This window comes from Macaca mulatta, chromosome 5 (assembly GCF_049350105.2).
Source record: "Macaca mulatta isolate MMU2019108-1 chromosome 5, T2T-MMU8v2.0, whole genome shotgun sequence".
Taxonomy (NCBI): Eukaryota; Metazoa; Chordata; class Mammalia; order Primates; family Cercopithecidae; genus Macaca; species Macaca mulatta.
In genome coordinates, this window is record NC_133410.1 from 154,633,464 (window position 1) to 154,646,700 (window position 13,237).

A 13,237-nucleotide genomic window follows, 5' to 3' on the forward strand; every position below is an offset into this window, starting at 1 on the left:
CATCAACTGACCTTTTCTTTCATGAAAGATTTCTCTACAGCAATGCTGTTAGACAACATTTTACCCGCAATAGAACCTCTTTCAAAATGGGAGTCAGTTCTCTCAAATTCTGCTACTGCTTTATCAACTAGGTTGATATAATATTCAAAATCTTTTACTGTCATTTCAACAATGTTCACAGCATCTTCACAAGGAGTAGTTCCATCTCAAGAAACCAATTTCTTTGCTCATTCTTAAAAAGCAACTCCTCATCCATTCAAGTTGTATCATGAGTTTTTTGCAATTCAATCACATCTTCAAGCTCCACTTCTAATTCTAGTTCTTTTGCAATTTCCACCCCATCTGTAGTGACTTCCTCACTGAAATCTTGAACCCCTCAAAATTATCCAGGAGGGTTGTAATTAACTTCATCCAAACTCCTGTTAATGTTGATATTTTGACCTCCTCCCATAAATCATGAATGTTCTTGATGGCATCCAGAAGATTTTCAATTTGCTTTGCCCATATTCATCACAGGAATTATTATCTATGGCAACTTTAGCTCTACGAAATATGTGTCTTAAATAATAAGATGTGAAAGTCAAAATTACTTCTTGATCCATGGGCTGCAGAATGGGTATTGTGTTAGCAGACATGAAGACAACATCAATCTCTCTGTACCTCTCAATTGGAGCTCTTGGGTGACCAGGTACATTGTCAATGAGCAGTAATATTTTGGAAGAAATCTTTTTTTCTGAGGAGTAACTCTCAACAGTGGGCTAAAATATTCAGTAAGTCATACTATAAACAGGGGTGCTCTCATCAAAGCTTTGCTGTTCCATTGACAGAGCACAGGCAGAGTTGATAAAGCATAATTTGTAAGGGCCCTAAAATTTTCAGAATGGTGAATGAGCACTGGCTTCAACTTCAAGTCACCAGCATTAACCCCTAAAAAGTGAGTCAGTCTGTCCTTTGAAGCTTTGAAGCCAGGCATTGACTTCTCTTCTCTTCTCTTCTCTAGCCGTGAAAGTCTTGGGTAGCATCTTCTTCCAATAGAAGGCTGTTTTTGTCTGAATTGAAAATTTATTGTTTAGTGTATCCACCTTCATCAATTATCTTAGCTAGATCTTCTGGACAACTTGCTGCAGCTTCTCTATCAGCATTTGCTGCTTCACCTGGTACTTTCATGTTTCGGAGACAGCTTCTTTCTTTAAACTTCATGAGCCCATCTTTTCTAGCTTCAAACTTTTCTTCTGCAGCTTCCCCACCTCTCTCAGCCTTCATAGAATTGAAGAGTTTAGGGCTTTGCTCTGGATTAGGTTTTGGCTTGCGGGAATGGTGTGGTTGGTTGGTCTTCTGTACAGACCACTAAACTTTCTCCATATCAGCAAAAAGGCTGTTTTGCTTTTTTATCAGTCATGTGTTCACTGGAGTAGCACTTTTAATTTCCTTCAAGAACTTTTCTTTTGCCTTCCCAACTTGGCTAACTGGCTTCCAACCTATCTTGGCTTTCGACCTGTCTTCCTCATTAAGCTTGATCATTTCTAGCTTTTGATTTTAAGTGAGACATGTGCAACTGGTCACAGGCCATTTTACAGTTATGAGTTGGCCTTATTCCAATGTTTCTGTGTCTCAGGGAATAGGGAAGACCTAGGAAAGGGCAACAGACAGGGAATGACAGGTGCATGGAGCAGTCAGAACACACACAACATTTATCAAGTAATTTCACTGTCCTGTCTTAAATGGATGCGGTTCGTGGTGACCCGAAACAATTAAAATAGTAACATCAAAGATCACTGAGATCACAGATCACCGTAACAAATATAACAATAATGAAAAAGTTTTTGAAATATTGTGAGAATTACCAAAATGTGACACAAAGACATGAAGTGTGCATATGCTGTTGGAAAATGGCACTGATAGACTTTCTCAATGCAGGGTTGCCACGAACCTTCAATTTGTAAAAAAATACAGTATCTGCAAAGTGCAGTAAAGTGAGGTATGCCTGTATTTGGATAGAGAGCCAGTTTCAAAGCTACTTTCACTTTCAGGAGCTTTCTTATTGGTTATTTGGAGTATTTTAATAATATTTGCATAAATTAATAAATATTAATGTTAAATTAACATTAAGAAAAATTTAAGGAGACCCTACCTTTCACCAGAGAAAACATGTTCCAGTTATTTTTGCAGCCCACATTTGGCAAAGACTGGAGGAAAAACGAAACAAGCAAAACCCCAAAACAACTAATAGTTGTACAGTTTGGAAAGAAAAATTAATTAGATAACAGAGTTAATTGCAGTTTAAAACACCCCTGTCATAAGTGTATAATAAAAATTCTAAGTGACATATCTGGTAGCTAAATCAAGTTACATGGTTCGTTATTTTTATTTTAAAGGAGTTAAACTGTGAAGAGTTGGTGTGTATAAGAGGCCGGAAACACAAATCTTTCAAAACACATCTCAGGCTTATAGTTTAGCTAAAATTACAACACATTATGCAGTAACATTCCTGCATATCTTGACTTGGGGATGTAATTCAAGGAATGGAAGCCTTTGCCCTGGCATAGCATCAAGGTCATGGGATGCCAAGCACTGGTGAGGACTGAGATCACAAGAACCATCTTCATTGCTGGTGGAGTGGGAATCGATTCATTTGGAGACATAACTGGGCAATTAAAAAAGTATGAAGATGCATATTTTAGCCTGCTCAGGCCACCATAACAGAATACCATAGGCTGGGTGTCTCAAACAACAGAAAATATTTTTTTCATCGTTAAATAGTTAATTTCTAGAGGTTGGAAGTTCAAGATCAAGGTTCCAGTGGGGTTTGGTTTCTGGTGAGGGCCTTCTTTCTGGCTTGGAGGTGGCCATTTTGTCCTTACATGGCTTTTTTTCTGAGTGCACTCAGAGAGAGAGAGAGAGAGAGAGAGAGAATATGTACGGTATCGGATGTCTTCTCTTACAAAGGCACTAGTCCTTGGTAGGGTTCCACTGTTGTGACCAAATCATTTTACGTTAATTACCTCCTTATAGGTTCTATCTCCAAAGACAGTCACACTAGGGGTTTAAGGATTCAATACATGACGTGGAGGGGAACACACAATTTGGTCCACAGCAACCCACATACCCTAGGACCCAGAAGTTTCTAGAAACATTTCCTAGAGAAATTCTTGTGCATGTACACAAAGAGATGGGTAGAAAGAATATTGATTGTTGCATTATTTATAATAGCAACACACAAAAAATTTAGATAGCCTCCATTAGGAAATGGAGAAAGAAATTGTAAAATAATCAAACAATAAAGCAATACACAGTAGTTAAAAGAACAAACAAGAACCACATATTGTGGCTCTGTCTGCATGAATAAATCTTACAAATAAAATTTGAGTATGAAAATCAAACTACAAAAAGTATACATAGATCATGATACCATTAAAGTGAGAAAGAAACTAAGCAGCAGGTCTTAGTTTCTCACGGATACACTCATATGAATGAAACATATTTTAAAAATATGACAATATGGATGGAAAGGATGAACCTCAATTCAGGCTAGTGGCTGATTTAGAGAAGGAGGAAGGGCAGTAACCGGATAGGTGACTTTAATTTTGTCTGTAATATTTTATTCTCAAGTTAAAAGGCTCTGAGGTAAATATGGCAAAGTAATAACATCTACTAAAGGGATAGTGGGTACATGGTAATTTGATAAATAATTTCTATTCCTTACATTTGCAATTTTCATAATGAAACACCAAATAAGCAAACAAATGTTTAAAAGGCAAAATGTCCCTGAGAGTTAGAGAGATCTAGGTCCCAACTGAGTTCCCATTATTCACTAGCTATAGGTCCTTGGGTAAGTTACTTAACCTCCTTAAGTTGCTCTTATTTATATATTTCATCGGGAATATTGTGAAATTCAATAGCGCTCATGTGAAGCATGTGGCACCCAGCATACAAAACACTGCTAGTTACCTTTCTTGCATCAAGTGCTGTTTAGTAACATTGATTTAAACTCCATGTCTTTGTCTAAATTAAAAGAAAGCTCTGAGTGGTTACAATGAGACAGAATAAAGTTTCCTGTTTCCCTTATTGTGACCTTTTTTTTTAACCCCTACCTTGTCTCAGGTATTTAAATGTGTGTGTGCATGCACAAACACATAAGCAGTACTTCACAAGTGCTTTAGAGTAGAGGCTAAGCTTTTGGAGGTTGGGAAAGTGGTCTGTTTAATGTCATGTAAGCGTGAAGCATCTTTTCACTTACAGGCTCAAAAGAACTATATTGTAGCAAAACTGGGAATCAGTTAAAGTTTTTGTGTTGAGACGGTACTTGCTGGTTGAATTCTCATGGTGCATGTGGTTTTTTTTGTTGTTGTTGTTGGTTTTTTTTTTTCTTTTTCTTTCTTTTTTTTTGAGCTGGAGTCTTGCTATGTTGCCCAGGCTGATCTCAAACTCCTGAGCTCAATGAATCCTGCTTCAGCCTCCTGAGTAGCTTATTACAGGTACGTACTACTGCACCTGGCTGTATTCATTTTTATGCAGTCTTTCATAACAATATAATGAGGAGAGTTTTGTGTGGTCAGCTTTCAATTATCCTTGCTATGGAGACATCAGAAAGCTCAGGAAAATCCAGAAACTTCATCTGAATCAACTGTTTTCATTTTTTTAAACCGCCACTTGAACTATTAGCAGAAAAGATAATCAATTCAAGTATCTAAGCCTTTTTGTTCCTTTTTCATGCTAGAGAATTTGTTAAAGAAAAATGCAAAAGTCACAACATTAGCAGCAATAAAGGCAAAAAAATAAAAATAAAAGGCCAGACATGGTGGCTCACAATTCCAACATTCTGGGAGGCCAAGGCAAGTGGATCACCTGAGGTCGGGATCGAGACCAGCCTGACCAATATTGGAGAAACCTCGTCTCTACTAAAAATACAAAATTAGCCAGGTGTGGTGGTGCATGCCTGTAATCCCAGCTACTCGGGAGGCTGAGGCAGGAGAATCGCTTGAAACCAGGAGGCAGAGGTTGCAGTGAGCCAAGATTGCTCCATTGCACTCCAGCCCGGGCAACAAGAGAGAAACTCCATCTCAAATAAATAAATAAATAAATAAATAAATAAATAAATAATAAAATAAATAAAAAATAAAAAAGTCTCTGCTACTTTGGGGACAAAATGCTAACTGAAAATCAAGCTGATCAAATTGGTTGCCTTCAATTCTGTGTTGTCTCTAGACTGAAGCTCAGAGCTTCTTATAACTAAGGAGGAGAGGAGAAAGATATGTAGAGAGCAGGCAGAAAAGAGGTTAGATCACCAAGAACTGCCATGCATGTTGTGCACTGCACAACTCCAGAAAGCACTATTTACATGGACAACTATGTATGCATTCAGTGGCCCTGAGAGGAGGTATCAAAGTAAAGAACAGAAAAGGCTATAGTGACACAGAAGAGTTCCTAGTCTCTGAAATTTCCCACAATCTAACTTCATGAGTGAAGCCCATTCTCACTTAACTACACAAGTAAATGATGGATTTTGGAGAATCAAAGTCCATATTATAGATAATACATAGGATTTGTCTGTGGGATACCTCCCAATAACATGGAAATAAAGGGAATGAAACTAACAAGGACCAACATGTAATAAATAAGGTTATTGATCTGCAGAAGTTCTCTAAAAGATTAAAACTGAGTAGCAAATAGATATAATAAACAGTCAAATCTCATTTAAAAAGTAAATCAATATAGATGTGCATTTTCTTGTATTTAAAAAGGTAAGAAACAGCAATGCTAATTAGTATTAGGATGAACATATGTGCTTAATTAAACATCCCACTTTCCAAGAGTGAACACAAGCAAGGAGCACAGTTTATGCAGTTTTCACAGGCTTGAGAATGAGCTTACTAAGCATGTGGAAGAGAAAAATAAGTACTGGACAGTTTTGAAGAACTTTCTGAGTTTCATTGCTTTGATTAAAAGTGTAAAGTGGATAAACACCTAAAGGTCCTTCTATTTATATGTGAAATCAAGGGTAGGTTCATGAGGTTTTAAAGGTCTGTGATTTCATTAGCAATGATGGGTGATATACAAGGAAGAGGAGCAGAAAGAAATCATCCCTTTCCATGGACAAATGCTTTCTTTTATCATTGTATCTGAGTGTGAATAAATTCTATAATTATTGTGAAACAATATATACTATTCTAAATGCTTTTCTTTGGATCTGCATAGAGTGCCTTTGATGTAAGCAAGGCTGGGCAGTTGTTTAAAAAAGTGGTTTGGAAATCAAGTTCTTGACCTAATATGGTCAAGGTCTATTTTGGACTCTTTCATTTGAAACTAGCAACGGCAGATTAAAAACAATTTTACACTGCAAATTCAAAGCAGAAAGGTATTTTTGACCAACATCTAATTTCCTGCTCTTTGTGATCCAAATTTGGTAAGATTTGGGGAGTTGAATATTAAGATTATATTTCTGCCTTGTGCAGAAGAATAATTCTAGTCCATCAAATGATATTGTGAGTGTCCAGTGAGGCCCAAGGCTTGTTTTCATGGCATATTGATGGCTACTGGCTTGTGACCTATTAGTAGGTCAAGTTCATTGTCAGTAACCACCATATTATCCTAACCTTTTCTGCTGACCACAAAGCAAATGAACCAGAATATAAGGTTCTTTCTTGGATCACTAATATTTTCCATTTTGGTACATTTATATCTTTCCTAGTGTAGCAAAGTAGCATTAAGTGTAGCAATTTCAAGAGGTAAAGCAGAGGTGTTAGAGAAGGCAGATGGCTGCCAACAGAGGTCTAGCTCAATGGTAGTGTCCTGTCCCAAGTCTGTACTCAGATTTTCAGGTCTAGAATTGGTTCTGTTTGCACATCCAAATTTGACTGGGCTGAGAGATAACAGCAAATAACCAAACTTACTAAGCATTGATGTAAAAACCGGTATTCTAATTTCCTAGTTACAGTGGTAAATATTACTATATCATGAACAGACTACTTATACCCCATATTTGGGGACTTCTCTTTTAAAGAATCTTGGTTTTTGGGAAGTTGAATTTCACAAAGATGCTTGCTCTATCAGCCATGATGAAACAGCACTGTGACAGAGAAAACCCATATAGTAATTCAAACAGGGAATGTTTCCATAAAAAAGAGAAAAATCAATCAAAAGAGAAAAATCAATCAAAAAAGAGAGAAAAACCACACAGTAATTCAAACAGGGAATGTTTAATATAAAGAATTATTAACTATAATAGAGAATTCAGATAATAATGGATTGACTAGTAAGAAATATAAATTACTCTACAGAATACAAGGATAGCAGATACAAGGAATAGCTGTTACTCCTAGGGCTGAGATAAAAGTGCCTCAGGAAGAAACAGATCTTATTGCAGAGAGTGCAACTGTGGCTCAAGGATGGCTGACAAGCCACTGAAATGCCTCACCAGTAGAACTTGCTAGAAACACACCTTCTTGGGTGTCAAGGAAGCTATTCACAGGGTGGTGCCATATTTTGGAATTTACTCCAGTGTCAAGCAGGAGATGACGGAGGAAGCTGCTGACCACTGGGTGCTGGTGACTGCCACTTGCTGCAGGAACCTGGCAGTGGAGAAGCCCCACACGTAGAAGGAACCTAAAGAAGAAAACAGACCAGAATCAGAAAGAGAAACCCCTTCCTCCTCTTCTATCTTTCTTGCACGCTCCACTGACATACATAGCATCATGCCAGCTACCAACGGAGAAATATTTACAGGGTCCAGCTCCATCCTCACAGAGTAGGTAATAAAGGGTAGGTTTGAAGCTGAGAGGCAAGAAATTGGTAACTGGTACAGTTGCTAAGTCAGCAGGACATTCACTCAAAGAAAAGTAGACAGTGTTGAAAAACATGTCATTTGAGCCAAGGAAAATGTAAGGAATCTCCTTGTCCGAAAACACAGCATACTTCTTTGTTTAAGGAAAATGTCTATAGGCTCCAGACCCATAACCCTTGGGTATCTGGATAAACATAAATTCTTGGCCTGTTTTCAAAGTTCTGCTACAACCAGCTTATTGCTGTTTGGGTATGGTATTATATAATCAACGTGATTTTAATTTTCTTAGATTTTTAAAATCACTTTCATAGCCTATCTCCCTCACATTATAAACCTTACTGCTTTGCTGAATCTTGAAAGTTTCCTTTTGTCTTCAGCCATGTAGTACAATTTTGGGTGACAGCTACAGGTGGCTAACTCTTCGAGGCTGGAGATGACCTTCATTCCAAGTTACAAAATATCTCTCATGATAGCCTCTATCATGGCTATAGAGAGCTCTAATTCTCTCCAACATGACCTCAGAGAGGCAAGATCCATTTAACTTTTTAAGCCAATAGTGTTTGATTTCACGAATTACTAAAAAACTTAGTAACAACCTTTTTTTATTACCCAGAAATAAGATTTGCAAAAGGGAGTTAATAAAGTAAAAGGAATATTTATTCAGAGAGTATTTACTATCTGTGTAACTTGAGACATGCTTTGTCCCTTATTTTTGTACAAATGCAAAATGTGTGTACTAATAGCAACAATTTTGATAGGCCATTGTGAAAATCAATTCAGTTAATAGATGTTAAAGTGCTTAAGTCAGCACCTGGTACATAGTTAATACTCGTAAGTGATACATATGATCTGACATGGAAAACTAAGAAATTTCTTAGATTTCTGGCAGAAATTTATCCAACTTGAGAGAAAAAGATCAGCAAGAATGAAGAATTTTAATACATTTTTGAAATAAGAAAAAGTATTGTACCCTTTGGTAGTAGACAAAATCTACTTCCATTGACTATAGTCAGATATACTCTATTTATTAAGCATAGTGGGAACTTGTGAAAATGTAGAAGATCTGTCCATTTAGGGCCCAAAAACCTTCAGGAAACAGTCTCCAATGGGTTTATGACGGATTGGGATGCAAATTCAGCGTCACTAGATGGCGCTGTAGAGCAATTAAGCTTGGTTGCTTGTAAAGGTGATTTTAAACACTATTCTAAAATTAGGTTATTTTCATATGAACATTTTGCACAAGCATAGGTAGTTACGTGAACCAAAAATAGTGTGCCTATGTTCACCAGGGATTTTACCCTCAAACAGTTGGTGTGGCAAGTATGAGAGACCTTGAGAACAAGTGACCAGGAGGAATAGTAGACTTACGGGAAGATAACTGAACACAAACCAAGCTCAGATTCAGTAGATGATTGGGATCACTAAATGGTGACAGAGAAACTGTGGTCCGAGGTCATTTTGTCAAAGCTGAGGCTAGCATCGGTAAAATGAAATTGTGAGCTAAATACTGCAAAAATAGAGCATTAAAAGACTATAGTTTGAGATCCTTATTTATATCTGAGGTTCTGATAGCATACCTGATTTGTACTGTCTAGTTCACAAAAACAAGACTAAGTTGAAATTATATTTTTTCAAGTCTTAGTTTGGATTAGTATTTTCACTTTCTAAAGGGCATGTTTTAAGGGATCCACACTATCATATAAAAAAATTGTATTTGGGATTTGGTAGAGCATTTTTTTGGAAATAGTGAGGAGAGAGGCATGAAGCAAAGAAAGAAGTTGGTTTTATATACACATGTTAAGGAAGGTTATAAAAAAAGAAAAGAAGGTGCGGGCCACATTTAGACATTTGACTCACATTATAGTGCAGTAAAACTAGTCGATTCAGCTCATTGCCTTCAATCTCCTCAATCAGTACAGCCTTGCCAATTTTTAAACCAGCCAGCAGAGAGCAAGAATGACTGGACGGCTGTGCTGCGATCCATTTATTGTACTACACAGAGCTATAGCTAGATTCCTACCAAGCCATAACATCAAGAAGGAACAGATTGCACTTGACCTGTAGATGAATGGCTTTTGATGGGGACTTAGATGGAGATAAAGGCAGTCAGCTGCTATGGCTCTAGCATTAGAAATGGTGGGATATATAATACAATAGTGTAGAATGGTGGGAAAAGGAAACACTCTAACAACCTTGGAATAAAGAAGAAATGGAGATAAGAGATTTGCAGGGTTAAGAAATAAAGAGGAAATATAAAGGAACGTAAAAGGAAATTATTCCTTGGATTCAGGAAATTAACTACTGATTCTTTCCTTGTAAGTTGGAGCCTTACAGAGATGTCTGTGGTGTGTGGAGAGGAATGTCTGTCTTATTGTGTGGTAACTCACGACACTTGGCGTTCAAAGGTATAACATTTCAGAATCTGGACCTTGGAATCTCCACTGGTTTTAGTGTTGTAATCTTCAGTCTCTACAAAGTTGACCTCAACTGAGTCACTGATACTTCATTAATGATTTTTCATTATCTTTAGATTATTAGCCTTTAAGTTTGAGTTATAAAATTCCTATTTCAGGCATCTTCTTAAAATTAACTAAGGGCAAATGTGTATAATTCTTAGGTATTGCCTCTACAGTCAAGGTTCAGGTGATAATTCAGTTAAAAAGTCAGTTCCTGAGTGTAATGATACAGAGAAAAATGTTATTTCTGTTGCAGCTGGTATGAGAATCCCATCTGAGGAAGGTTTTGCTAAGCCCATGAGACACTTACGAAAAATCAGGCTACACCCTGAGGAAGAAGTGGACCACAAATACCAGTGCCTCACCATGGTGACAAGGGATTGGGGGTGGGAGTTGGGGGTGCTTCGGGAAGCTGCTAGACGGAGAGAATGAAATGCTGGTGAGAGGGTAGAAAGGTACCCCTCCTGGGGCCGGTCAGATCTATACACATGATTCTCAACACATGATAGGCTTAGTGTGAGTAGATTCTTTGGGAAAAACCTGAAGGGGCTGAGTTTTGAGCCCAGCCAGCATGTTTGAATTTAGGGAGAAAGGCCACCAAAAGAAATATGATGTTGGCCGGGCGCGGTGTCTCAAGCCTGTAATCCCAGCACTTTGGGAGGCCGAGACGGGCGGATCACAAGGTCAGGAAATCGAGACCATCCTGGCTAACCTGGTGAAACCCCGTCTCTACTAAAAAATACAAAAAATTAGCCAGGCGAGGTGGCGGGCACCTGTAGTCCCAGCTACTCGGGAGGCTGAGGCAGGAGAACGGCGTAAACCCGGGAGGCGGAGCTTGCAGTGAGCTGAGATCCGGCCACTGCACTCCAGCCTGGGACAACAGCGCGAGACTCCGTCTCAAAAAAAAAAAAAAAGAAAGAAAGAAATATGATGTTGGTAATTTTAACATTATTTAGTGCAGTCATTTAAAGCTGACAACAGGTCACCTAGCTGGAGAGTGGCAGATTCGCCACCCCACACTCACCCCAGCAGAGTGGAAAAGTAACTCTTGAACAATGAAATGAGTGAATGTGGAGATGAGTGAGGCCTCCCCGCCTCCACAACTCACCTTCTGTGTCTATATGCCCCCCCCCCGCCGATGGCCCCTTATAGCTGGGCTCTTCCTGCCTCCGGAGGGTTAGATGAACTAAGTAACTGATAAATTGCCCCCTCAGTTGCCTTCTCTGGGAGATGAGGAACTAATAGGATCTCTCCCGTGAGGTGGGGTTGTAATTCACATAAAGTCCTTAAACTATTACTGGTCATATATGGTGGAATATAGAATATATGTTAGTTCTTATCATTAAAAAATGACCTATTCTAATACTGTGTGCAGTAGTAACAGCTGAAGGAAACATGACTCTCAGTTTTTAAATTTTCCTCAGCCTGTGCTTCATGACTGTGCAAAAGCACCAACTCTGGGACTTTTAAAAGCCTTGGTACCCTAATGTAGAGAGAGGCCTAGAGGTCCTACTGCTGTGCAGTCCACTCTCCGGCAACAGGAACTCTGGCCAAATGCCAGGGATTAAAATCTTCCAGGGAAGGCAAAGACTAGAGTCAAAGCAGAAAGAAATCAAGAGAAGAAAAATAATCCCTTGAGTGACACACAGTTATAATTAAATAACACAGAACTAAAACCAAGCATTTTTTGTTACGCCCTCTATGAGTAATATTTGTGCTTTGAAACTTTTAAAATATTTAAGACAAGAAGAAATGAAATGCATGGCAACCAGTTAAGGTCATACATTTAGGACAAAAATAATAAAATATTAAAATGAAAGAAATAAATGTTCTAACTGAAATACTGAGATTCTGTGGAGATGAATTATTCAAAGTAGGAAACACACGTGACCTGCAATCTGTTCTCTAACAGTGGGGAAATGGTGGTGAAGTTCAAGTGCAGAGCACTGCCAAGAGATGAGAAACTGACGGCAGGTAATGCTTAACAATATTCTAACATTATGCTTAGATTTAAGGAAAGGGACTTCAAAGAAAGAAGAGGCAAGTTTGGCTAGTGTAAAACGGAGTCTGGGGGCTTGAAAATGGTATTTTTCAGTCAGAACACCTAAGTAGGACAGACTAAGTTATGCTGTAGTAACAAACAACTCTAAGCCTCAGTGGCTTCAAACAGCGCAGTTTGAATTCTTGCTCACAATAAATGTCTATTATGAGTTAGTAAAGATCTCTGTTCATCAGTCACTTAGGGGTAGGAGTTCTGATGGTACAGCCACATCTTGAACTTTGCCAGTCTCTGTTCTAGAGGGAAGTGTGAGCCCAGGGTTTCAGATCATATAAAACACTAATGTCCAGAAATGACTCATGTTACTTTTGCTCAAACTCCCTGTCCAGGACTTCTTCAAGGGGGCCAAAAAGTACAATTTTACTCTGCAGGCAGAAGTGGGGAAGGAACAAGAAGAAGAAAAAGATTTGGAGAATAACTCCAGTGGTTCCCGTGCGGCTCCACATGGCACTCCTTTGAAGGAAAACCTGTTTGTATGGCTGGGGGCTTTACGTACTTCGTTCATGAGAAAATCAGCTCCTGACCCCAGCACTTAACATGAACAGTATTTTTGTGGCTAAGACGTTCATAAACTTAGGGTGACTTTGAGGAAAGGATTATAGCTTTATTTTTAGTATTAATTGCCATGCATGTAACAGAAATCCAGTAGGCTATGGGAACAGGCAAGGACCTTTGCAATTGTCTAGCCTCAGGGTCTTGAATCCAAATGCCTACAAGAGCCAAGGCAGGAAATGTGCCTGAATGGGGGAGTCCAGGAGGTGTGCAAGAGGGAGTTGTCATGAGAGGATGCACTGAGGGTATGAGTCCTCCTGAATGGAGTGACTGCTTCTCAGCACCAGCAAAGGGCCAGCGTGAGGGATTATGAGATGAATGTGGCCAGATTTTCTGACTTTTTAAGAGAAGCCAGAGAGACGCAGTTGGTTGTTTTTTGGTTTTTGGTTT